Source organism: Ictidomys tridecemlineatus, chromosome 8 (assembly GCF_052094955.1).
Source record: "Ictidomys tridecemlineatus isolate mIctTri1 chromosome 8, mIctTri1.hap1, whole genome shotgun sequence".
Lineage (NCBI taxonomy): Eukaryota > Metazoa > Chordata > Mammalia > Rodentia > Sciuridae > Ictidomys > Ictidomys tridecemlineatus.
In genome coordinates, this window is record NC_135484.1 from 151,035,265 (window position 1) to 151,059,232 (window position 23,968).

Below are 23,968 nucleotides of genomic sequence, written 5' to 3' on the forward strand. Positions count from 1 at the left end.
ATTGACCTTAATCTGTCTAGAGATGTTCACTGTTAATATTTGAATATTTCCTTCTTGTCTCTGTCTACACAATTTTTAATAATTCAGATTTTATGACATTTCAGATCGTGTTATACCTAATATGAACCCTACATTTATCATTTAATTTAAAAATTAAAACACTTTCCTATGTATTAAAAGAATTCTCAGCCAAGCTTGGTGGTACGTGGTCGCAAGCCTGAAGCCAACCCTGGGCACTCAGCAAGACTCCGTCTCAAAAAATAATCTTTCTGACATCAATTAAACAGCTTTATGATATCTTCATGGTTTGCCAACATTTATCTATTCATTTTCCTATTGCTGGTCATTAAGCTTACTTCTAGAATTTTCTAATCACAAATTCTACTAAAATAACATTTTGGCATGAAGTTTTCTTCTTCTCCCCGCCACCACCACTTTGGTGCATGCCAAGACCCTGCTCTCCCACTCACCTGCACCCCTAGCTTTTCCCCCTTGTGGATTATTTATTTTATTATGATAAATTCCTACAAGTAAAATCTCTAGATCAAAATGAAAAATGAATATGAGAGTTTATGAAACTGACCCCAAAATTCCTTGGCACTCTTCCCATGGAGGGTGGGGTCTATTCCAGACTCTGGAATCCAGGCAGGCTCCTGGCAGCCCCCATGATGGAGCGAGCAGGCCCAATGCTCAGTGGTCTCTGAACCTGAAGGGCTGGCTCTGGACCTCTGAGCTGCCACAGAAACCAGACGGCCAGGCCACCAAGCTGCCAGGAAGCCAAGCCACCTGGGGCCACGTGAGGCACGGGGGGAGGGGGCTGGCGCACGGGGGTCCTTGTCTTTGCGTCATACCAGTCCTGGCACCGGACTGAGTGAACAAGCCTTGCTTCAGAAGGCTCCAACCCAGAGGCCGAGCAGCCCCAGGCTCCAAGTCTTACCAGCGGATGCACCAGGAACTGTGAGCAGTCCGATCTAGCTTGCCCAAATCCCTAAGCCACCAAATCTGTGTCCATATGAAACAGTCGGGTTACGCCAAGCTTCTGCATAGTTTCCCAGGCAGCAATGGTAACTGCAGAAAATCCCTTCAAGTTCTTGATCGTCCCTGTCCAATCGTTGCCCAAGCACCTGGTAGCAATTTGGCGTCCCACCTGGAGTCCACCAGCACTCCCATCTCACTGCACTTGATCCACACTGGCACATTCCCAGCGTGCATCTCATTTGATTTTCAAAATTTTTATTATAGAAAATGAATATTCATAAAAAGGAGATACTAGTATCATGAATGTCCACGGACCCAACACCCAGTTTCAATATCGCTGCTTATTTCATCTGTCCCTCTTCCTGTTGCTCCTTCTCTTTCTATCAGCAGGACTGCTAGGTTAGATACTAAACAAATGACAACGAAAAAAGAAAAGAAGATGAGGGTCTGGGGATAGCAGAGTTGGTAGAGAGCTTGCCTTGCGTGCTCAAGGCCCGGGTTCAATCCCCAGCACCACAAAAAAAAAAAAAAAAGAATAGCTGTCACAAACTAAATGGGCACAATGAGGTAAGCACCACTCTAAACACGCCATGGAAAGAACTTGGTTGTGCTTCACAGGAACCCTAAGAAGTAGAGAAAATTCATGCTTATCATCCCATTTTACAGATGGGAAAAAGAAGTACAGGAAACTAAGGAATTTGCTCAGGTTTTCACAGAGAGCCAAAAAATGGTAGAGACTGAAATTGGACTCAGGCAATCTGGCTCTAAAACCTACGCTGATCATCACTCCACACATCACTGCTCTTGAGAGAGACCTGTTTCTGTGGCTGGTTTTTGCAAATTAGCTTGTGTGGCACATGGAAGCAATTCCCTACTCTACCATTACCTTGGTTATTGGGATGATATTGGAAAGCTGGAAATAAAGTATGATACCATTTGATCAAATGGTTCAAGGGAAATTATGGCCGACTGATGTGCAAAGCCTTGTAAGGAAACAGCCAACGCCCTCCCCCCCCCTCCAAAAAAAAGAATCATAGCATAATAAGGCCAGGGTTTCTACTTCATGGGGAGTAGGGTCTCATCCACAGTAAAAGGAAAAAATACAGCTTCTAGATTAGTATGGAGAAATGAGTCTGCCTCATAGCAAATTCCTAAGGAAATACAGAAAAAGAGTAAAAGCAAGTCCTCCAACATTGACCAGCAGTCGTCCAATGAGGAAAGGGCTATAATCCAACCTCCAAAGGGTGGTCCGGGAAGAAGAGCCTGGGAGCTCAGCAGAGCAGCTTCTTGGAGGACCCCCAACCCCAACTTCTTTTCTCATGAGTCACAAAGGCTTGAACATCGTCATCAATATTCTAAAAATTCAAAGCCCCACTCTTTGTGGTTATCCTCATCTTTTCTGTTCTCTGTTTGCACTGAGTAAAAATGGCTGCCGGATGTCAATCAAATGGAAGGAAGACCATGGCAGAGAGGCTCCAGGGCCACACTCTTGATTGAAGAGGGGTGCCAAAGCCTGGGAGATGGGGTGCCCCAGGAGGAACCAACCCTGAGCTGGAAATCAGCTAGAGGAGCCCCTGCCACACACAGAGGGCAGAGAAAAGCAAACGCCAAGCACACACATTCCAGCAGCTTGGGGAAAACAACTGGCCCCCGTAAGGTGGGAAGGCAGTCACCAAGTCACCCACACTCCATCAGAGCAGACGGGGGGTTTGACAGAGCTGCCCGAACTTGAGCAGGATGAAAAGGACCAGCCCTGGCAAGGAGGCAGCCGAGCCCGGTGCCTGCGGGGCTGGGGGTGGAGCGGGGGCAGAGGGAACTCAGCCCAACAAAAGACAAACACAGGCGGCCAGGAGAGGCAGGAATTGCCCTTAGCACGTGGCAAGGACAGGGCAGGGCCACCCTGGGATCAGGGCTTTCAAGTGAGAACCACCACGGGGGAGACGCGCAGGAGAAGATGGAGAGCGAGGGAACAGCCCCAGGGACTCCCTGGGACACCTCTGCAGGACTGGGGGAGTCAGCTCCTGATTAGGAACCCTTCCAAGACAGCCCCTCAAGCTCCACCAGGAGCAGGGCTTGCAGCTCCTTTGGGGCCTCACTCATTCCAGCCTCCAGCAACCCCAAGTCGTAGATGCCACTGTCCTCCTTTTTAAGGGACAAGGAAGCTTGCCAGAGAGCCCAAGACTTGATGCCATCTATGCCCCCTGGCTGTCCTCTACTCAAAAAGATGTTTAATCCCCCTCCAGAGGTGGACGACCCCAGGTTTACCAGGTAGATAGGACTAACCCCAGGCTGCCCTGCCGGGCTGAGTCCTTGTATCCTCCCTGCCATCCGCATCTCCAGAAAGTAGCTAGGAGGAGGGAAGGCAGCCCCCATCCAGCTACACTTTCTTTTGCTGGCAAGCTGTATTTTGCGTGAAATTAATCTGATCTCTGCTAAGTGTTAAGATCTTTCTTTTAGGTAAATGAAAATCCCTTCACCAACAGGTTTAGCTTCCCAGGCTGCAGACTACACCCATACATAAAACACCCACACGGGCACACACAGCTTGCAGCGGTGTTTTAACACACACATAATTATGACTCACAAATAAGCATGGCTGGAGCAGAAAGCACTCAACTACAAGTTACATAAGCAGGGAGGCCCTCCGTTTTCCACCCGAGCAGGACTGACATGGCGCAGCGTGGACTGGAGATTGGATTAACGGAAGACAGAGAGGGCCATTTGTTGTAATGAATTCCTGGAGGTGGGAATCTGCCTGGTAATCACTGTTCCGCTGTGGGCATGTAATAGTCCACCAATCGACAATAAACCCAGCCCCATGCCCAGATGCTGCTTCTACAAAGGCATCTGGCCGGCAAACCCTGGACTCCAGAAGCTGTCTCCGGACTTCATACCTTGTCTTCTAGAGTTGACTGTCTTTCAGCGATCCCATTCCCACTGAGAATGATGGTGCACTTGGATAACTTCAAAAAACATCAAAATGTATCTCTTCATATCAAAGATGAGAAAGAGGAGCAAAGCCCAGACCTCCACTGAGAAGCGTGGAGAAGCACAGCCTGCCTATATAAGGCCTCCACATTACCCTCCTCCCTGCTCAGCCCCCCGTCTTAATTGCTCTTTGGTCCTTGTCTACATTTTTTTGATGGATGGGTGTGTACAAAACTTGCAGGCTTGACAAGACACAGAGACAGAGGAAGTTGATCGTGGCCCTACTTCCAATGACGTATTCTTTATAATAATTATTTTATATTGTTGACATCGTTACTTCTTCGTGGCACATCTACCTGTTGGCACATGTAAAGATGTTAACTGGGAAGCGAAGAAGGCAGAGAAAACCAGAGATCTCACATGGAGGTGACAGAGGGCCACAGTGGCCCAGGTACAAGTCACTCTCAGAGGGGTGTAGCCTGGCCCAGAGGATAGTTTCACGAATCGGGAGAGTCTGGAGGCCGGCCTCAGGCACTCTCCTGTGTTCAGAGTTCACTTTGAGCAAGTCAATAAGCACTGCACTGGTCAGGAGCATCAGAGGTGCCTGAGATTGTGGAGTGTGCCTATGTTTAGGGGACAGAAGAAGGAGGAGCACCAGGGGAGGAATCAGGAAGCCAAGACAGGGAAGTTTCAAGGAGAAGGAATTCAGAGTGCCCAAACCTTAGGCTCCTTGGATCTTTTGACTCTTTTTTTTTTTTAAATCCTTTCCAGATTCTATGCCTCCCCCTCCCGCTCTCTCCCCCTACCATCTGACCTCGGTCTCTCAGTCTTCCTAAAGAGTCCTTTCCTCTCTCTCAACCCCTCCCTGAGTGATTCCATCTATAGTCACGTGCCAGATAAGGACCCCTGGGTGGTGACGGGCAGCGTATGTGATGGTGCCATAGGATGATATCTCCTGGTGACATCGTAGCCATCTTGGTGCAGGTACAGTCCATGAGGGTGGAGCAGTGACAAAATTGACTAACCATGCATCCCTCCAACGTGTCCCCCTCGTTGACGGTGGCGCTTCCACACCTTCCACGGCCTCCCCTGCCTGGACCTCTTCCTCCTGCCTGGACCTCTCTTCCTGCCTTGCTAAGCGATTTTACCTAGATGTTCCCCAGTCCCAACGGAGTTTCATTCTCCTGTTTGGTCTGCACCTCTTCTCGGGACCCACTATGGGCTAGAGACCTGGGAGCAACTTTGAAGATTCCTCGCTGCCTCATCCCTCACGTCCAACCCCTGAGACCCGACACGTTTGCCTCCTGCACAGTTCCAAGTTCGTCCTCCGTCTTCAGCCCGGTTCCAGCCTCACGGTCCCCCTTTCCTCTGCCGCCTCTCTGGTTGTTGGTCTCCCCCTCCCCAGTCCTGCCCCCCCTGGGTCCATTCTCTCCAGTCCCCAGGGTCGTCTGAAGCACAGCTCATCATTTCGCCCTGCTGCCTATTTTTAGTGCAGTCAGACATTGAGCTTTTTGAGGACTCGCTGGCCGCCGTCCCTCTGCTGACCCACTCTACCTCTCTCCTGTGGTGTGGGAGGCTGTGCGGGAACCACACCAATGTGCTTCCTCTAGGCAAGGGGAGGAAGGTCAGGGTGTTTGTCCCCAGCTCCCTCCTTGCTCGGTGGCCATTGACTGACCGTGCCATGGACGTAGCTCCCACTCTGACAGGGAGCATCGCCGTGCAGCTTGCCGGTCCTTCTTGACCTCCTGTGTTCCAGGAGTAAATTCAGGAGAAAGGGAGTTGGGTCTTTGGAATGTGAGGAAAGGTTGGAACAAGTGATGTGAGAAATGGGATAAGGAAGATAAAGAAAAAGAACTGTCACTCCGAAGAATAAACTGAGTTGGTGTTATTGTTTACACTTGCAAATATTTCTTGTGCACAGGGCAGCAATACTCTGGCTTGGATGCAAGAACAAAATTTAAATCAACATTGACTACACACTCGTGTGGACCAGGCAGTGTGCTGGGATCTGGAGACAGAGTCATGAAAGAGATGCAACTTCCAGCCTCCAAAGTCATAGCGCAGAGGGGAAGATAAACACATGTGCAGATTTCACCACCTGCTAAGCACCTTGACCACAGTGTGCAGCCGCGGGAAGGCTCCTGCAGCCCCGCCAGAGGGGAGAAGGAGGAGGAGGGGAGCACTGGGAGGTGCCCAGAAGGAGTCAGCCAGAGGAAGGGCGTCTTGAGCTGGGGCTGGGCACAGTGAGGGGACGGGAAGGTCCAAGGGTCGAAGGACAGAGACTCATACGACAAGGCCAAGGTCCAAATTGTGGCCTGCTTGGGAAAAAAAAAAATCCATTTAAAAAAATTTTTTTAGTTGTTGATAGACCTTTATTCTGTTTATTTATACTGAAACCCAGCCTCACACATGCCGACCAAGTGCACTAGCGCTGAGCCTCAGCCCAGCCCCCCGTTACTGTTTTTTAATCAGTGTCTTTTAATTACAGAAGATAACATTAAAATATTTTTACAAATGATTCAAAGAAACAAAAAGAAGTTTTCAGAGTAAAAATAGAAAGCCTGTTTTCACTCGCTGTCCATCTCCAGTCCCCAGCCACAAAGCCAGGCAGATTTCCTCGATTCCCTTCTCTGTGGGATGGGAGATGATTTGGTGGCATTCATCACAACGATTTTGTATTTGGTATTTTTCCTTTTGTGTTTTTCAGATGGCCGTTGTTCGTGTTCAGTGCTGGTAGTCGCACCCCACCACGGGCACAGGCAGGAAGGCGGGGTCAGGAGGCACTGGGTAGGGGCGCCGGGCAGGTGACTCACAGGCCAAGCTTTGAATTCCAGAGACTCTGGGACAAATCAACGTACCCTTAGTTACCAGATCTTGGTGTTATACATCAAAATCAAAGCCCTGAAATATTTACAACTGAAAACGAATGTCATGAACAGTAGTTTGGGAATGAAATCTGAAGAGCCCACGGAATGTTCTCTCTGATAAGTGAATGCTGATCAGGACTGGGGGAGGGGATTGGGAAAATGGAGGAACTGTGATTGGGCGAAGGAGAGGGAGGGGTGTGATCCAAGGAGTGTCCAGCCCTCGTCCTCACCGGAGGCCCACTGTGTGCTGGGCTGGGCTCCTCTGCCCAGGCTGTAGAGTTGTCAAGCTGGATTTTCTCAGTCTACCCAGTGTGGGCACTGGGACTTTCTTTCCTGCACCACCACCTTCTCGTATCCTGGTCACAGGGAGGACCTCCATCTTGGAGGTCTATGAAGGACCAGGGCAGGAATAGGAGCCTCATCTGCCAGGGAACCAATGGCTGCCAGCTCTGCCACTCACCAAAGGGCAACTAGACCAACAGCTGAGGTGGGGAGGGGGCGTGGGGACAGGAAAGATGGTGGAATGAGATGGACATCATTACCCTAGGTCCATGTGTGACTGCACATGTGGTGCAACTACGTCGTGTACAGAGAAATGAAAAGTGGCACTGGAATTGTGTACAATGTGCTGCAATTGTGTACCATGGATCAAAGTGCATTCTGCTGTCATATATACCCAATTAGAATACATAAATAAATTTTTTAACAACTCAAAAAAAATGAAGACCCCAATTTTCTTGCTCCAGAAACTAGACAGGAAGAGGAAGTAGAGCAATGGACTTGGTGCACTTAGTGGGACAGGACATGCCAGGAAATCTGTGCAACTGGGAGTGAGGGGCAGGACTGGCAGTAACCATGGTGACAGAAGAGGAGACAGTCATCTTCCTGCCTTGGAGCACCAGGTGGCCTAAGGGACCAAGACAATGTCCACAGAGGTTCTGCAGCCACTTGAACACCTGCCCTGGTCCTTCATAGACCTGCAAGACGGAGGTCCTCCCTGTGGACCAGGATACGAGAAGGTGGTGGTGCACGAAAGCAAGTCCTGGTGCACCCGCTGGATAGACTGCGAAAATCCAGCTTGACAACTCTACAGCCTGGGCAGAGGAGCCCAGCCCAGCACACAGTGGGCCTCCGGTGAGGACGAGGGCTGAACATTCCTTGGATCCTACTAGGGGCTATTCCAGGCTGTGATCCTTCTAACTCCCAGCACCTGCAACATCCAGGACACAGCAAATCCTCATAAATATTTGTTGAACCTAAGAACCATGTCTGAGTGATCTTTCCATGCCAGAACATGTAGCTTTCCATTATTCTTTGTATTGGCGGACACAGTAGAGTAATGTGTGATATAATCAGTTTAACTATCTCCTACCAGTGGGCATTTCAGCAAGTGCGTTTGTCTAGGTTACCTGCAAACAGCAGCTCCTGAGCCCAAAGCATACAGACATTCTGATAGATGCTGCCCAACTGCTCTCCAAGAGCAGGTACCAATTCGTGTCCCAGCACAGGCGAACGATAATGAGCCAATGCTGATGAGAGCTTATGGTACCTGAGGCAGCGTCCCAAACGTTCTTCATAGATTGCCTTATTTATTCCCTAAATGATTCTTTAAGAAAAGTATTTTTTTTTCTCTTTGGAAACTGAAGCCCAGAAGAGTTAGAAAACTTGACCAATGTCATGGATTAGCAAGTTGGACTTTTGAGCGTGTCCTTGACCATGGGTCAGCCTCTTGAAGGAAGTGTATCTGTTCCCACCGCTGCATCAGGAACAGGGGCCAAACATTTTGGGCAACCCTTCATGAGATAGCGGAGGTGAACGGGCTATGACCTATAAAGTGGGTGTCAAGGAGAAAAGATTAGAACATTGACCCCATGGACTGCTTTTCCAGATGACCACTTATTCATACTCTAGGACTAAATGAAAAGTTCTGATGTTCTTCCTAACAGTGTGAGAGTGCAGGGATCTGAGTGTCAGACCGCAGAATCCACTCTAGCTAGTTTCAAAAGAAATGGGTGTACAACCAGAAATATGAAAAATTGAGGTCTATATGTGTCATATGAATTGTAATGCATTCTGTTGTCATATATAACAAATTAAACTTTTAAAATGGATTTATTATTGTTACCTAAGATTACATATTTCTGGGTGTTTTTTCCCCTTTGGTTTATCTGTGGAGGGGATTGGACCCAGGGATGCTCTAACATGGAACTACATCCCCAACCTTTTAAATTTTTTTAAATTTTAAGACAGGGTCCCTCTAAATTGCCCAGGCTGGTCTGGAACTTGGGATCCTCCTGCCTCAGATTCCAAAGTAGCTGGGATTAGCATGCATCACCATACCCTGCTTAGCTTGCAGAGTTTCTAAGGGGATCAGAACTAAATTTGGTGGCCACACAGGTAGGTATAATGTCATCAGGAAAAATACCCAACCATACGGGATCCTTTCCAACACTGGGAAACTTCTCAGCTCCTTCCAAGATCACTGGACACCAAACACTTGTGCCTCCATACAGGAGCCCCGGGAGGGACGGTTCACCACCTGGGGACCCTAGCTCTGTGGGCTGCCAGCTCATGCATTCACTTCTCCTTCCAAGTGTCTGGTAGAAGCTTCTTACCAAGGAGTCTAAAAAGCAGCTCTAGCTTTCTAACCTCCAAGACACAACCTGGAAGTCATATTCTACTATAACCAAACCCTATGCATATGTCTTTTTTCCCCTATGCATTCAAAGAAATATTGTCCTCTTGCTAGGATTGAAAAAAAAGTGGAGGAACAATTTTATAAGCATCTCATTTTTTCTTTCCAAATTGGCCCTTTAATTTTGTCCAGAAATTTAGGCAGGGCTGAGCTATGAGTAAGAATTGAGCATGACTGAGAGACTCTAGCTGTGATGAGAATGAAGAGCAGGACGAGAAACTGGTAAAGATTTAACATTGCCCAACCAAGACAGCTGGTCACCCTTTCATAGAGATGGGTCAGGGGAGGACATCAATGGCACAGTCCACCAGCATCGCTCTCACTGCTTCTGGGAAGTGTATCCCCCGTGGCCACTCCAAACCCATGGCCACTCCAAACCCATGGCCACTCTAGGACCTGTCTTCTTCATTGCTGTCTTTACTATATTGCATGACTACGTGTCCCCGGCCAAAAATGATCACACCGATCTAGGGGTGGCCACCTCACCCCGGTTAAGACAACCAATGCCTCCACTGGAGTCTTATTGGAATCTGTAAGATGAAAAATGAGAGAGTCATTGGCAGCCCTGTCCCTTGCCACTTAGAGGAAGCCAGTCTGCATTGAAAAGAAATAAAGCCAACCAAAGAGGGAAGCCAAGGTCATAGTCAGAGTTCCAGTGGTGTCTGAGCTCCTCGTTCAATAACCCCTGAGACCTACCCTTATTACAGGCTTCTCACAACCTGCTGTAAACGGTGTCTCAGACAGCATCAGTTTAAAAAAGCACCATCATGTTACGTATGTGTTTATGTAAAATGCACTTGCAGTGAAACTGGGATGTGACACCAGTTGTTAGGCACATTTTATGTCAGCAATATTGAAAAGAAATGCAATGCAGATCTATCTATCTATCTATCTATCATCTATCTATTTTTTTAGTTGTGTATGGACTCAATGCCTTTATTTGTTTTTATGTGGTGCTAGGATCGAACCCAGCGCCTCACTTGCGAGGTTAAGTGCTCTATCGCTGAGCTACAACCCCAGCCCTGTAACGCAGATTTTAAAATCAATGAAATAGAATTGTTATTCTAAACCAATCTGAGTTGGCTCGCCGTGACTTACAATCACAGGAATGGCTAATATATTACGGACTTGCATATGTGAATATGATGCAGAGAAAATTTCCAACCTGGGAGTGGGATAATGTGAAAAAGACATGGCAGTAAGTACTTCTTAAGGGAACAAATGTTTCACAGAAGAATTATTAAGACCATAAATTACCCTGAAAGTAATTGTGACCGCCAGCATCCTCATTGGCTCCAGTATTACTTAGAAGCATCTAGTGACCCATCTCAAGGTGAAGAGCTAATGATAGGAACGAGAGTTTCAAGCAGGTTAATCAAGATATTTTCCTATAATTATGAAACATAAAATTTTGAGTTTTAGAGAATATACTTGAGCATCTTCTCCTGAGTAGTGAAGTCCTCAGAATCCATCATCCAAATAACATTCAATTGTGTTATAATAATTAGTGATGAAAGGATGATTCAAACTAAAGAAAGCTTGGGAACACTACAAATAAGCTCACTCTTCTTTGGTAACTGAACAGTTTGGAAATTAGGATTTACCTCTGCCAGGGCAGGTAAAGGGCCCTGTCTGAAAAACTGCAGACAGGGCTAACTGCTAAAGGAAGAGAGGACTGAGGTGGCCCGACGGGGACTTTCTCTGGTCAGGTAAGATGGTGCTGTAGCCCACTTTTGCTTTCAGTTTGGCCGTGGTCTTGCTTCTGCTGTAACATGAGCTGTGAACTCACGCAGCCTGCCAGATGGCGGTGGGAATCCATTAGTTATGCATCACACATCCTGATCAAAACCAAAAGAAATCATGCTCAGATTGAGAAGAGCTGCTTGGGAGTGCCACAATGATTAGAATTTTCTGTATTTCTACAGAAATTTTCACACAATCATTGTCCATAAATAAACTCATTCTTATGATATATGGACCCAAATCTGGGATAAATTTCAGAGGAAGTCCTTGCCCGGTTTGGGTCATGATGAACATGTTCCCATGATATTAAAGGACACCATAGAGCTGATGCCCTTTCAAGGTTATCTAGAAAAGACTGAGAACCAGAGTGTGAACTAAGACATTAAATGTTGTGCCTTTCAGAGAAGGTCCATTCCTTAGTAGGTACCGGGAGAAAACAGAGGAATTTAGTTACCGGGGAAGCTTATTAGAATCTTCTGGAGAGACCCAGGTGGATGAAAATAAATGGGAAAAATACTGTGTGGATATTGCTAATGAGGAAGCTTCCAAGGTAGCATTTTGATAAAAGGGCTGAGCGGCCCAAAGTGCATAAAATAACATTAAATGACATCAAGTTTATAATCTTTCAAGTAAAACAGTAGATGCGTTCACGGTTCAACCAAACCATGAGGTTGGATCGTAATCATATATTGTCAGTTTTCTGCTAACTAGAAGACATTTATGGAAGGACTTGTTCTAGTCACTCTCCTAAAAAAAGACCTTTCTTTTTGATGCTTAAGGAGAGCCGACCACTGTAAACCTGCCGGTGGAAGCCAGTCCAAGCTCTGCTTTAAATTGTTTTGTTTGTTTTTTGATAAGAAGCAGATTAATAAATATTTCTGGTCCTCAGTTTCCCAGTGTATAAACTTAGAGGGAAATGCCTGTCCTCTTCTGTCCACTGGGAGGCTGTGATGGAAAATGAGACTGGGAGAGACACTTCAAGGTGGGTGGGTGGGTGGGGGGGTTTCTAGGATGAAAAGAACAAAACGTTTCTTCCTTATCCCCACATTTTCTGAGAAAGCAAGACCAGGTGGACAGACATTCTCTGAGCATCTATTTTAACTCTGGCAACCCTTAGAGGCCAAGTCGGCTCTGAGGGCTGACTTTTTTTCTTTTTCTCTCTAGGAGACCACAGACGTATCATTGCAGTGTCAGAGGTAGAAAAACGACTGCCGAAATCTCAGGGGAACACCAACTCCAGCCGTGAAGAGTCCCCAGGGAGCCTCTCGGGCCTGGCCCCGTGGACCCTGAGAGCCGGTTTCCAAGGCCAGCTTCCCAAGGACACCAGAGCCTGTGCCTCTCCTCAGACCCAGTGATCATAACTGGTGACAAAGGAGGCCGGATGTCACTGGACTTCCCGCCTGGACTTGTGTCCAAGTAGCTGTGTTCAGCAAGGGTTGTTTGAACAGAGAATCCAACATCTAAAGCAAAACAAAAAAACTTTGATTTTTCGAGACTCCACAGGTCCAGTGGGTGTTCTCACAGACCCTGAATCTTTCCAGAGTTTTGTTCATTCAACAAATGAAATTCATGGTGCGCCCGCTGGGGCCCTGGGAGGTCAGCAATGAAAAGGACAAAGTCTCAGCTCCTGTGAAACGGTCACCAACACGCTCTGGACATAAAAAGGCCCCTGGCCTATTTTCCTTTTCCTTTCTTTTGTAGGTTTTATTCTTTAATTGAACCAGAAGTTCTTGCAATAATTCCACACATTCCTTCTTAACCTGCCCCTTCTCTTCCCTGCAGAAAGCCACTCATTCACAAACGGGGATCCTGACGCCGGATGGTCTGAAGCGCCTCAGCCCTGCACCGTGTGGTGGGTCAGGAGCGTCTGGGTAACACATGCGGCTCCCTGGCCTCCTTCCCTTCTGTTTCCTATTCAACATGACAAGTAGGAAATGCGTCCCGGGGCAGGATGTTTACATACCTGGGGTGGATATGGTTTGATGGGCAACGCAGACATAATCAATCAATAGACAAATATTTACTAAGGCATGTCTAAAAGTAGGAAATGGTATCCCCGTGGTAGGGAATGGCTTCGAACCCTCAGTTTGAAGGTCACCTCCTTTGGTAATCTGAGAAGAGGAGAAGAAAGGCTTTCTAAGGTGACGGACAAATGATCTCCTGTTGCAGTCCAAAGCCAAAAGAATGACTACACAGGGAGCAGCTTTTCCATCAGGTTCTGTTTCTCTCTTTCACTCTTTTTCTTCCTTTCTTCTCTCCTCCCTTCCTCCTTCCTCCCCTGGCCCCTTGTTAGTCAGCTTTTCATCGCTGTAACAAAATACCTGGGAAAATCAGCTTCGAGGAGGAAATATTTATTCTGGTTCATGGTTTCAGAGTCCATGGTTGGCTGGCTCCATTGCTTTGGGCCCGAGAGGAGGCAGAACATCATGGCAGAGGGTGTGACGGAGGAGAGTAGCTCAGCTCACAGCAACTGGGAAACAGAGAGAAGAGACCAGGGACAAGAAATGACCTTCAGGACATGGCTCCAGGGACCTTCCTCCCTCAACCAGGTCCCACCTCCTACAGTTTTACCACCTCCCTGTGGTCCATCCAGCTCTCCATGGATTAACCCACTGATGATGTCGGAGCCTCAGGGTCCAGTCACTTCCCCAAAGCCCCACCTCGGAACATTGCTGCAACGGGGAGATTCTAGACTCCAACCTGGGACTCCGCCCAAGAACAGGACTAGTGGGAGCCTGGAGGACTGAGCTCCTCACGGTTCCTGATGGCATTCTCACCATTTGGGGCAGGAAAAAAACCAGGTCAACTCCAGATAAAACCAACTGGAAGGAAAGATGGCCCCGGATTGTCCTTTCTTCATTCCTCCCCTTATTGCCTCCACTTCCTCTCCAGCCTCTGCTCCGTCATCGTCCTGCTCCTGGAACACCCTCCTTGCCAGGGCCTGAGGATGCAGAATTTCAGCTTCCTCCAGTCATCAACAGTGGAAGCAGCTGCTCTTTGGTGTGAGGACCTTCCTCCCTCCCTGCTCCAGAATGTCCCCCCTGGTGCTGGCTGGTCAGAGGCAGAGGATGATCTTTTCAAATAAAGTCTCTCCAATGGGTTTGGCTCATAATCCCAAAAGACACAATCCCAAATGCCATAATCCCCAGTGTTGAAATCCTGAGAGACCCAAATCTCTAAAGCTAAATATTGCAATCCCAAAAGATAAATCCAGAATGTCGAAATCCTGAAAGCCCAAGTCCCAAGAATCATCGTTCTGACTGGGAGGGATGCAAAGTCATATAAAAGGCAAAGTCACAGAGAGACAAGTTCTTGGGAAGGGATTAGTGTCTTAGGGTTGTCATTGGTGCTGTGAATCCAGGCAACTGCTTAAGATAATGGCCAGTCAGAAACCAAATTTTAAATGGTTGGGCTATACTTGTAAAATCTCTAGCTCACCACCACGCATCATGGAGCAGTGAGGGTTTGAGGATCATAGAAGTGAAAACATAGGTTAAAAAGACAAGGAATCCCCCTGCTGACTTGTTCGGTCGCATGCGACTTCTGCCCTTCACACCGAGCACCATGCAACGTCTTCATCAGAGAACAAAAAGAATTCAGCAAGCTCAGCGACCTTCTGAACCAAAGATGCTTGCTGATAGAGAGCTTCCTCCAGGGTTACAAAACACATTAAATGGTGAACTATTCTTGGTTAGTGATTGAACTGTTGAAGGAGATAGATTTCTGCTCACCGCTAAATCCTAACATAGTCAAACTCGTGCATGCTTCACCTTGGCTAATGGATGGCACCTGTAAGACTGTCCCCCACTCTTTTTCTTTCACTAACTGTATATGATTCATGTCCCCATTGGACCTAAAAAATCTAGAATTTATTTGCACATGTATGTACTGATGGCTCCAAAGTTCACAGAACTATATACATGTTTATCTGGATATTTGGTGGATTTTGTGGAAGAAAAATAGATTTAAACTGGATACCTGAACCATAATGACAGGTATGGAATTAGGTCCAATCAAGGTTTCTAAAGCGAATTTCAAATTGTTACCAATCAAGTTTGTTTTTTTCCATTCAGCCCAATGTATTTGGCAGAAAATTCAGATGAGTGGATCGGCCACTCGATTTGGCAACGAGGTTGAAAACTAGAGTTTAAAAATGCATCATTTGTCTGCATTGGCATTCTTTCCAACTGGTGAAATTCCAGGAGCTTTTAATGAATTAAAGCCACATTTTCCTGAAGAAGCAGCAAAGTTACTGACTGGTTCAAATATAATTATGTGCACAGTAGGATAAGAAGGCAAGGCGATCTTGATGGTCCACCACCAGCATTGTTCCTACCAAATATGTGGTCTGTGTATACCTGCGTGTGGAACAGATTTGCACGCCCCCCAAAACCTAGAAGTGTGGCAGAGAAGATGGAAGCACTCAGTAGATAATTGTCACATTGGTAGCCAGCAAATCATACAAGAATTTCAAAAGGAGCCACACATGTAGAACAGTGCCCTAAAAAGAAAGGTTGACAGCAGACTTGGAAAGATAGTTAATGGTTGCGGCTGGGCACGGTGTCACACACTTGTAATCCCAGTGGCTCAGGAGGCTGAGGCAGGAGGATGCAAGTTCAAAGCCAGCCTCAGCAACAGTGAGATGCTAAGCAACTCAGTGAGACCCTGTCTCTAAATAAAATATAAAATAGGGCTGGTTGAGCACCCCTGGTTTCTATTCCCAGCACCCCCCCCCCCCGCAAAAAAAATCCAGGCTTCCTGCAGCTGCCCACTGTCTGAGGCTGTAATACACTTTCTCATATGTTGAATTCTCTTGTTTGCTTTTTCTTTTCATTTTTCTTCACTTAGTGCCCCCCTCCCAAATTGTCAGCTTTAGTTTTCACGGTGTGCTAGGCCGTGCATTTCCATCCCCACGTCACTTTTAGCACTGAAGTGTAATTGTGGACAGACTTTGAGTTCTAACTGGTTTTGTTTTTATCTGTTTCCTGGTGAGTATAGTTCAGTTGCTCATGCCGTCACATATGGGGGTCTGTGATCACTAGCTAGGGTTTTGCTTGCAAAGTCATTACTGCCCATTTTATTATGTAAAGTGATCTCTGATATGTCCTTTCATGTTTTTACATTTCTCAAATAAAACTCCTTTTAAACAATGTAAATCAATGTCTTTGAAATAATTTTCTACATTATTTTTTTTCCAGAACTATATTTTTGGGCTCTTGATCTTTATGGATTTTAGATTTTAGAGATTTTGATATTTTGGATTTCAGCATTTGGGATTGCATCTTTTGGAATCAACCATTAGTGGAAACAGTGAGAGTATGTATTTGAAACTCAGAAAAAAAGACTGGATTAGAAATAAAAACTCAAAAAGCCTGTAGATTTATGCTTTCAGTGTACTAGCCCACATGTGATTAAAATAAAACAAAGAAATATCTTTATTTTTAATTTTTTTAGTATTTCTTTTTTAGTTGTAGCTGAACCCAATACCTCTATTTTATTATTCATTTTTTACGTGGTGCTGAGGATCGAACCCAGGGCCCCGTACGTGCTAGGCGAGCGTCCTACGACTGATTCACAACCCACCCCTTCATTTGTGGTTTTAAATAAGCTAAACAGAACTTTAGAATTCAGTTCACTAGCCATACTAGTTATGATTTCCTGTGCTCATTAGCCACATGTAGTTAATGGTTACCATATTCGACGGTATGGAATTATAGATGATTTTCACGATTGAAGGAAGTTCTATTGGACAACATCACATACAGTATAGTTGGAGCTGGGTAAGAACAAGGTTGTCTAGGAAGTTTCCCAAGAAGTTAAACATAGAACTACAAGACGACCCACAAATCCCTCTCCTGGGTATGCATCCAGAAGGACTGAGAGCAGGGGTTTATTTGTACTCCAGCGATCATAGCATCATTCACAACAGCCAAAGGTGGAAACAACCCAGTGTCAGGAACAAACAGATATGCAGAACATGCTGGATCCATATATAATGAACACTACTCTGCCATAAAACGAAGCAGAATTTTGACATATTTTGTTACATGAAAGGACTAAGATTGCATGATCCCACTTATATGAGGTACCTGGAAAAATCAAATTCATGGATCAGAAACTGTAATAGTGGATACAGATGACGGGGAGAAGCTGGCATGGGGAGCTATTGTTTAATGGGAACACAGTTTCTCTTGGGGATGATGAAAAATTTGGGGGTACAAATAGTTGTGATGCTCACACAATATTGTGAATGTATTTAATTGTACACTGACAAATGGTTAAAATAATAAATGTTACCTCAAATGCATTTAGCCATGAGGGAAAAAAGGTGATCCATGGAAAATGTCTAGAAAAAGAGAAGGAAGAAGAGCTTTTAAAGGAAATAAAGAAGAAAATGAAAACGAGATCCAGAAAGCCCGAGGAGTCGAAAGAGAACCAAGAGGGAGTGCTGTCAAGGAAACCAAGGTAGAAAAGAAAACGTAATTTTCTACCCACAGGCCCTTTTAAGATATGCTGCCAACAACGTTCCCTGTTTAAAACCCACAAGAAAGAGGTACAGCAAGACGCCCAAACATGAAAAGGTAGCGTGCTCCTCTGCTTCCTGCTATTCCAATTCTCTTTGCAATCACTGCCTCAGTGAACCCAGGACCCTGACTCCCTTCTCATCTTCAAGTCACTTTTGCAAATGCTGAGAATCTGGAGAGAAAACAGCTCTAATTCTCCTCTCTGTGATGCTTGCGGAAAAATCTGCCTGTGTGCCGTTATTCCAATGGGAACCCAACAGTGGGCTCAAAAATCAATGTTTCAGAGGAAAAGAAAGGTAAACCTGAAGATGGCCATAAGACAGAGCCCCAGAAAACTAACCACATAAAAATGTGTGCCTTGTGCAGGAAATGGGAGGAATCGCAGTGGACGCAGTGGACCGCACCCAGGAGTGCACAACCTTCCCGACCCAGACCGGAGGTTAAGTGACCACCGTTCCTTGATGAGTTGAAACTACTGTAATGAGTTGCTACATATTTTGTGATTTGAATAATGTGTTCCCTCCTAGTTTTGCAGCCTGTGGAATAGATTCTTCTGGAGTCGACAGCACTCCTCTCTCCTGGCTGCCGGTGGCTGCCGGCAATCCCTTGTTTTGGATGTTCCCACTTCTGTGCCAGCCCCCATTTTCACTTGGCCTTTTCTGTGTTTCTCCTTTTCTCTTCTTTTATAAGGGCTCTTGACATTGGATTTAGGGTCCATCCTAAATCTCCTTTTGATATCCTAACCTAAACTATTCCACAAAGACCCCCCTTTCTAAGTAGGGTGAAATTCATAACTTCTGATGGATGTACCTTGTGTGTGTGTGTGTGTGTGTGTGTGTGTGTGTGTGTGTGGACATTCAGCCCATTACATTCTCCAAGATACTCTGTAGCATAAATTAAAGGGATGGCTGAGAAACCATTGACCAGAGAGACCTGCAAGACTTCTCAACATTTTTTAAATGGGCCAGACTAAATCAGGACTCCTAGAGATGCAGGCCCAGGGGATGATGGCTGGAAGGAGCACAAACGGGTGAAGGCTATCAATGTCAAGCTAGTACTTACTTTTGGTGGGAGGAAGGGGTTGTGCTCAGGATGGGGTTTATGAAAAGAAGTTCAAGGGGGCAGGGAAAGTTCTATTTTTGTACCTGGCTGCTCATTACAAGGGTGTTCATCTTATAAAAACCCATGAAGCCATATATTTATTCGGTTTGGTTTTATTTATCTGTATTTTAAGAATCTGTTTCAAAACAACAAGGAAATGCATCCTTTGGTGTAATAACTTTCTTTTCCACCTGGTATATTTTGTCTGAATCACATTTCTTGTTAACTGAACAAGAACTTTAGCAAAAGAGGCAACTCCCAGTCACAGTACAACCTGAACAAACCCTTCTGTTAATAATGGTGACATGGGTTGCATAGAAGGGAGTGTTCTATACCACAGTTGCCAAAGAAGCCCATTTGTAGTGCAGAGACTCTACACGGAGGTGTTTCTCAAAGTGTGTTCTGTGGCCACCTGAACTGAAGTTACCCTGCTCAGAATGCAGATTCTTGGATCCCAACCAGAGAATGGACTCCAAAGCTGGGATCCCGAACATTGCTATATGCCAGAAGCTCATCCCGGGTCTATTTAAAAACATGGAAGCTCTATCCAAACAGGACCTTCCTAGTCAAAGAACTGAAGACAAAAAATTCCACACTGGTATATAGACCACTGTCTACAATTACTATAATGGTCAATTTCCTAGGATATGCTCTTAGAAATTTTGTTATTAGTGTTTGATGTGGTAAGGACTTAAGAATATGCTCCTCTTTTTTTTTTCCAAACCAGGAAGATGAAACAGAGAATGTTATTTCATTGTGGGCAACTAACTGAATTGCCATATAAAAGCCTTAAGCTCTTAAACTAGTTTTCTCCAGATCTTAAAATTTAAAGCTACATACTCTAAATCTGATGTGGCAAGCAGATTTGGCTAAGCTAAATGAAAGGCACAATTTAAACTCTCGTTATACTTATGTTCAGTTTCCTTAATCACCTAGAATATAATTTTTCCATCTGAAGATTTAATATTGAGTTATCACAGAACTGCTGAATGGGATTGTTTCTTGGGAGAAATTTCTATAGACCTTATGGACGTTGGCAAAATTATATTTCTAAATTGAAAATGAAGACTTTCAGAGAAGATTGTTATACCAAACTTTATTTAGGTATCTATCTATCTCTGTCCCTGGTCCCTTCCTCCCCCACCCTCTCCACTTTCCAGCTGCTATTAGCTGAGCAGCTTTTCCCTGCCACACCCCTCCACCTGATGTTCTGTCTCATCTCGGATGCAGAGTGCTGGAGTTGGCGGACTATGGACTCTGAATCCATGAGCCAAAATACACTTTCCCTGTACTACGTTGTTCTCATCAGGTATTTTGGTCACAGAGACAAAAAGCTAGAATATATATTTATATATATATACACACACACACACACACATACTATACACACACACATACTATACACACACACATATACACACACACATATACACACACACACACACATACACACACACACACAGACACTCTGGATAGTGGAGTGGCAATTCTAGTTGTAGCAATGGGAAATAACAGGAAGAAGTCAAAAGTTAGATGAAGGCCTGATCTTCAGTCTCTAGTGCTCAAAAAGAATTACCTAGAAGGACTTGTGAAATGCAGACTCTTGTGCCCTCCCTCAAAGGATTCTGATTCAGCAGGTGGAAGCTCATACATTTTCACAGGCTTCTTAGGTGAATCTGCATTTTCTCCTCAGCAGGTCATACTTAGGAAAATCAACAATGTCTATATCTCAGATTAGCAATTTGTATCATTGGTGTCCAGCAAGGAGGGTATCTTGTCTCAATAAAAATGAAGTGAGCAGGAGTTGAGAGGTTTGAAGATTCAGGTAGGCAGGATAACAGGCTGTGTGGTTTCCTAGGCTGCCCTGCAAATCACCACAAATGTGGTAGCACAAAATAACAGTCATGCATTCTATCACAGCTCCGCAGGCCAGAAGACCAAAACCAAGGTGTTGGCAGGGCTCTGCTCTCTCCAGAGGCTCTGGCAGAGAATCTGTTCCTCACCTCCTCCAGCCTCTGATGGCTTGTACCTGCTCACTCCGATTTCTGCCCCTGTGTTTCTCCTCCTCTCTGGGTGTCTGTTTTAAGGATACTGTCATGGGCTTAGAACTCACTGTGAGATAATTCAGAATAATCTTATCTTGAGATTCTTAGCTACATCACCAGAGACCTTTTTCCCAAATAAGATCACCATCTCCACTTATGAAGATTGAAATGTAGACATATATTTTTTTGGGGGGGCCCATTCTACCAACAAAACAGGGTGATTCTTGGAGAACAAGCTATCAGGGCAAAAGGAGAGAGGGTCTGACTTAGCACTACAGAAATTCATGTAAGGAGAAGTAAGGAACACTGAGACTTAGGAAGCAGACAGAAGCTGGCCACTAACAGACGAGCGGGTTGGAGTGGGATGAACAGCAGAACTGACTTTTGTTATTATCCCGAGTTTCTGAATCAGGATTCTCTAATCCCTACTAACGGGGACATGACTGCACTCCTCGTCTGGGACAAAGCTAAGCTGCTCCAGCAAGTAGACGTCCAGGGGCTCTAGGAAGATTAGAAACTGGGCGTCAGAATGAACTACAATATGATTGCACAAATAAGCAGAATCATAAAGCGCCACCTCTTATTGAATATCTGCTCCTTGACTGACACTTTACATTTATTATTGCTTCTTTTCAACACAACCTTGCAACATGGGTATTGCAATGTGAGTTCCCATTTAACCTATGAGAAAAGAGGCTTTTAAAGATTAAAGCTACATAGCAAATAGGTGACAGGGCTAGAATAGAAACCCAGCCCATTCTGACTCAAAAGCCCATTCTCTTTACATGCTATCTCTCCACAGACAAATAGCCCGTCTCACATTTTAGCACGTTATCTTCCAATACCTCCTCTTGTCTTTTGGAATGCCTCCCTTCTCCTCCTCACCCTGGAGTTCACCAGACACAAAATGCCGAAGCATCTGTTTTTTCTACCAAAGACCCTACATTCAAAACATTGCTAAACCAGAATCACGAGTATGGCTCTGGATTGTGAACTCTTGCTTTCTTGCGGCTGTTATATTTTTCTTACTGCAATCACTTATGGAGAACCCAAGTTTTCACAAGGCTGGGGTCCCAGGTTGTTTCTAATGTAAGATGCAGGTCTATAACTGTATGAGTGGCACCGTCCCTTCTCCATAACTCGCCCCCACCCACATCCACTGACTGCATACTTCAGTGATATTATGCAGATGATAAGTACAAGCAGCTACACTACTGTAGTGGAAAGCGACACTGATGGAATGCGATAAAGGACGTGCTATTATATCTCTAGCTCAACCAGGAATTCCTGTCTTTGAATACCACCATTATCTGCCCTGAAGATTGAATCAGTGCTATCAGTGTCAACAAATGTTTGCATCCTAGGCCATCAATCTTCTGCTTGTTAAATTCAAAACCAAAATATTCCTGAGCCTGGTGCTGGGTTTAATAGTACTTTTAATTCATCCAGTATCAGAAAAGGGAACACAACTGAAGTATTAAGGAGCCTTAGCCTGAACTGACCTATGTGGTCTGGCCCTTCATAGGACTGAGTATATGAGTTTGGGGAAAATAATAATAATGGTGAAAAGGCTCAAGATATTGCCATCTTCTTCGTCATGCGTGCACTATTTCAGCTGCTTTACAGGATTCTCAGTGGCTGGAACTGTAAATGATGACGTGGTCTTCACATTTAGGCCTCTCCCCACATTCCTGCAGGGGTCCCTGTTCCCGCTCAGCCTCACAAGAGGTTTCAATTTTAAGACCCTTGAAAACTTGCACCAATACAGAAGTCAGCTTGATAATCATTTACAATACTTCCCTACTGACAACTTCTAGTTACTGAAAGGAAAAAAAATATATATTTCTTAAAGTATTTTGGAATGGATTTGGGTCACCGTTTTGCTTTCGGTGGGAAAACTTCCTAGGAAACCGAGGGTGTGGAGCGCTGGTGCCGCGGCGGCATTCGTGGGGAGCACCACGTCATCATGGAAGCGTGTACTTCTTGGGATTACTGCTGGGGGGATTAGAAGCCTGCAGATCAGTTCTAGGTTAGCCCTGATTAACTGCTCTGGGTGTTTCTGGGCCAGAGGAGTTGCCTGTTGGGATCCAACCAATACGGTGGTAAGATTTCATTTGACAAAGAGTTAATTTTTTACTTAAAACAGATCTAGGCTAACAACCAAGCGAGCAGGAATGATCTGGAATGGAAGCTAAACGGTGCCCACAATCGCGTCAGCCGAACCTTCTGCCCCCACGATTCTGTCTGCCCATATGCTTCTGTCTATCAGCCTCGCCTCGGGTTCAGCTCTCGCTGCGGCATTGGTTGAATTTCAGGAAGGGGAAACCCCACGATTTAAAGGGCTCGGTTCCCACCTGCCAGGCATCGTCCGCATGGTCAGACTTGCCTTTGGCACATATTGGGGAGAATCTCTTGCAGTTTTTCATCGATTACACCGACCGGTCAAAGGAAAGAGAGTTCCCGAAACTGTCCCCTTGGTCACCTTGAATATTTCCAAAAGCGAAACTTGGGCTCCACACTAGATCCACACTGAGTCTGCGGGGTGCGGAGTCCCTGCCCAGGTCAGCAGTGCCGGCCCGGCGGGCGGGGACAGGGGCGGGGCCTGGACCAGGCGTGGTCTTCCGTGGGAGAGAAGGGAAGATTTTGCCCCACCCCCTAAAAACTCTCCTCTGTTCCCCACCAATCAAAGCGGCCTATGCAAATAGAGCCCCTGTCGCCCCGGTAACCATGATGCACGGCAGCCAATCGAAACCAACTACTCGCGGCCTTGCTCCACGATTGGGGCTGAGGTAAGGAGGTAGAGACCCAATGGGCTGTGGGAACGATCCTCGGCGGGTTGAGGGGCGGGGATATGCAAATATGGTTTGAAAAGCCGGCGGGAAATCCGAGTTTCGCGGGAGGACCTTGGCGCGTAAACCGTATCCCTTCATTCATTGTCAGCAGCAGCTTCCTGGAGCCATTTTTCAGCTGCCGGCCGCAGCACCCGGGCTGCCGCCGCCGCTCAATCCGTTGCATCGGCTGCCCCCGACGCCTCCATCCCCCCTCGGGGCCTGATATCCTTGCGGCCGGGACCCTCCTCTCTCCAGA

The 23,968-nt window shown here is 45.9% G+C and overlaps 1 long non-coding RNA gene across 3 annotated transcripts; it reads right to left on the reverse strand.

Moving 5' to 3' along the window:
- Positions 1 to 10,839: 10,839 nt before the first annotated feature.
- LOC144366386 (uncharacterized) lies at positions 10,840 to 23,790 on the reverse strand. 3 transcript variants are annotated; one of them, XR_013425479.1, is made up of 3 exons: positions 23,364 to 23,790; positions 13,533 to 13,681; positions 10,840 to 13,322 (listed from the first exon to the last, which is right to left on the reverse strand). It is a non-coding gene; the product is annotated as an uncharacterized LOC144366386 (long non-coding RNA). The 3 variants fall into 3 exon arrangements; XR_013425478.1 differs by having other exon boundaries at positions 10,840 to 11,306; positions 13,175 to 13,681; XR_013425477.1 differs by having other exon boundaries at positions 10,840 to 13,681.
- Positions 23,791 to 23,968: the final 178 nt, after the last annotated feature.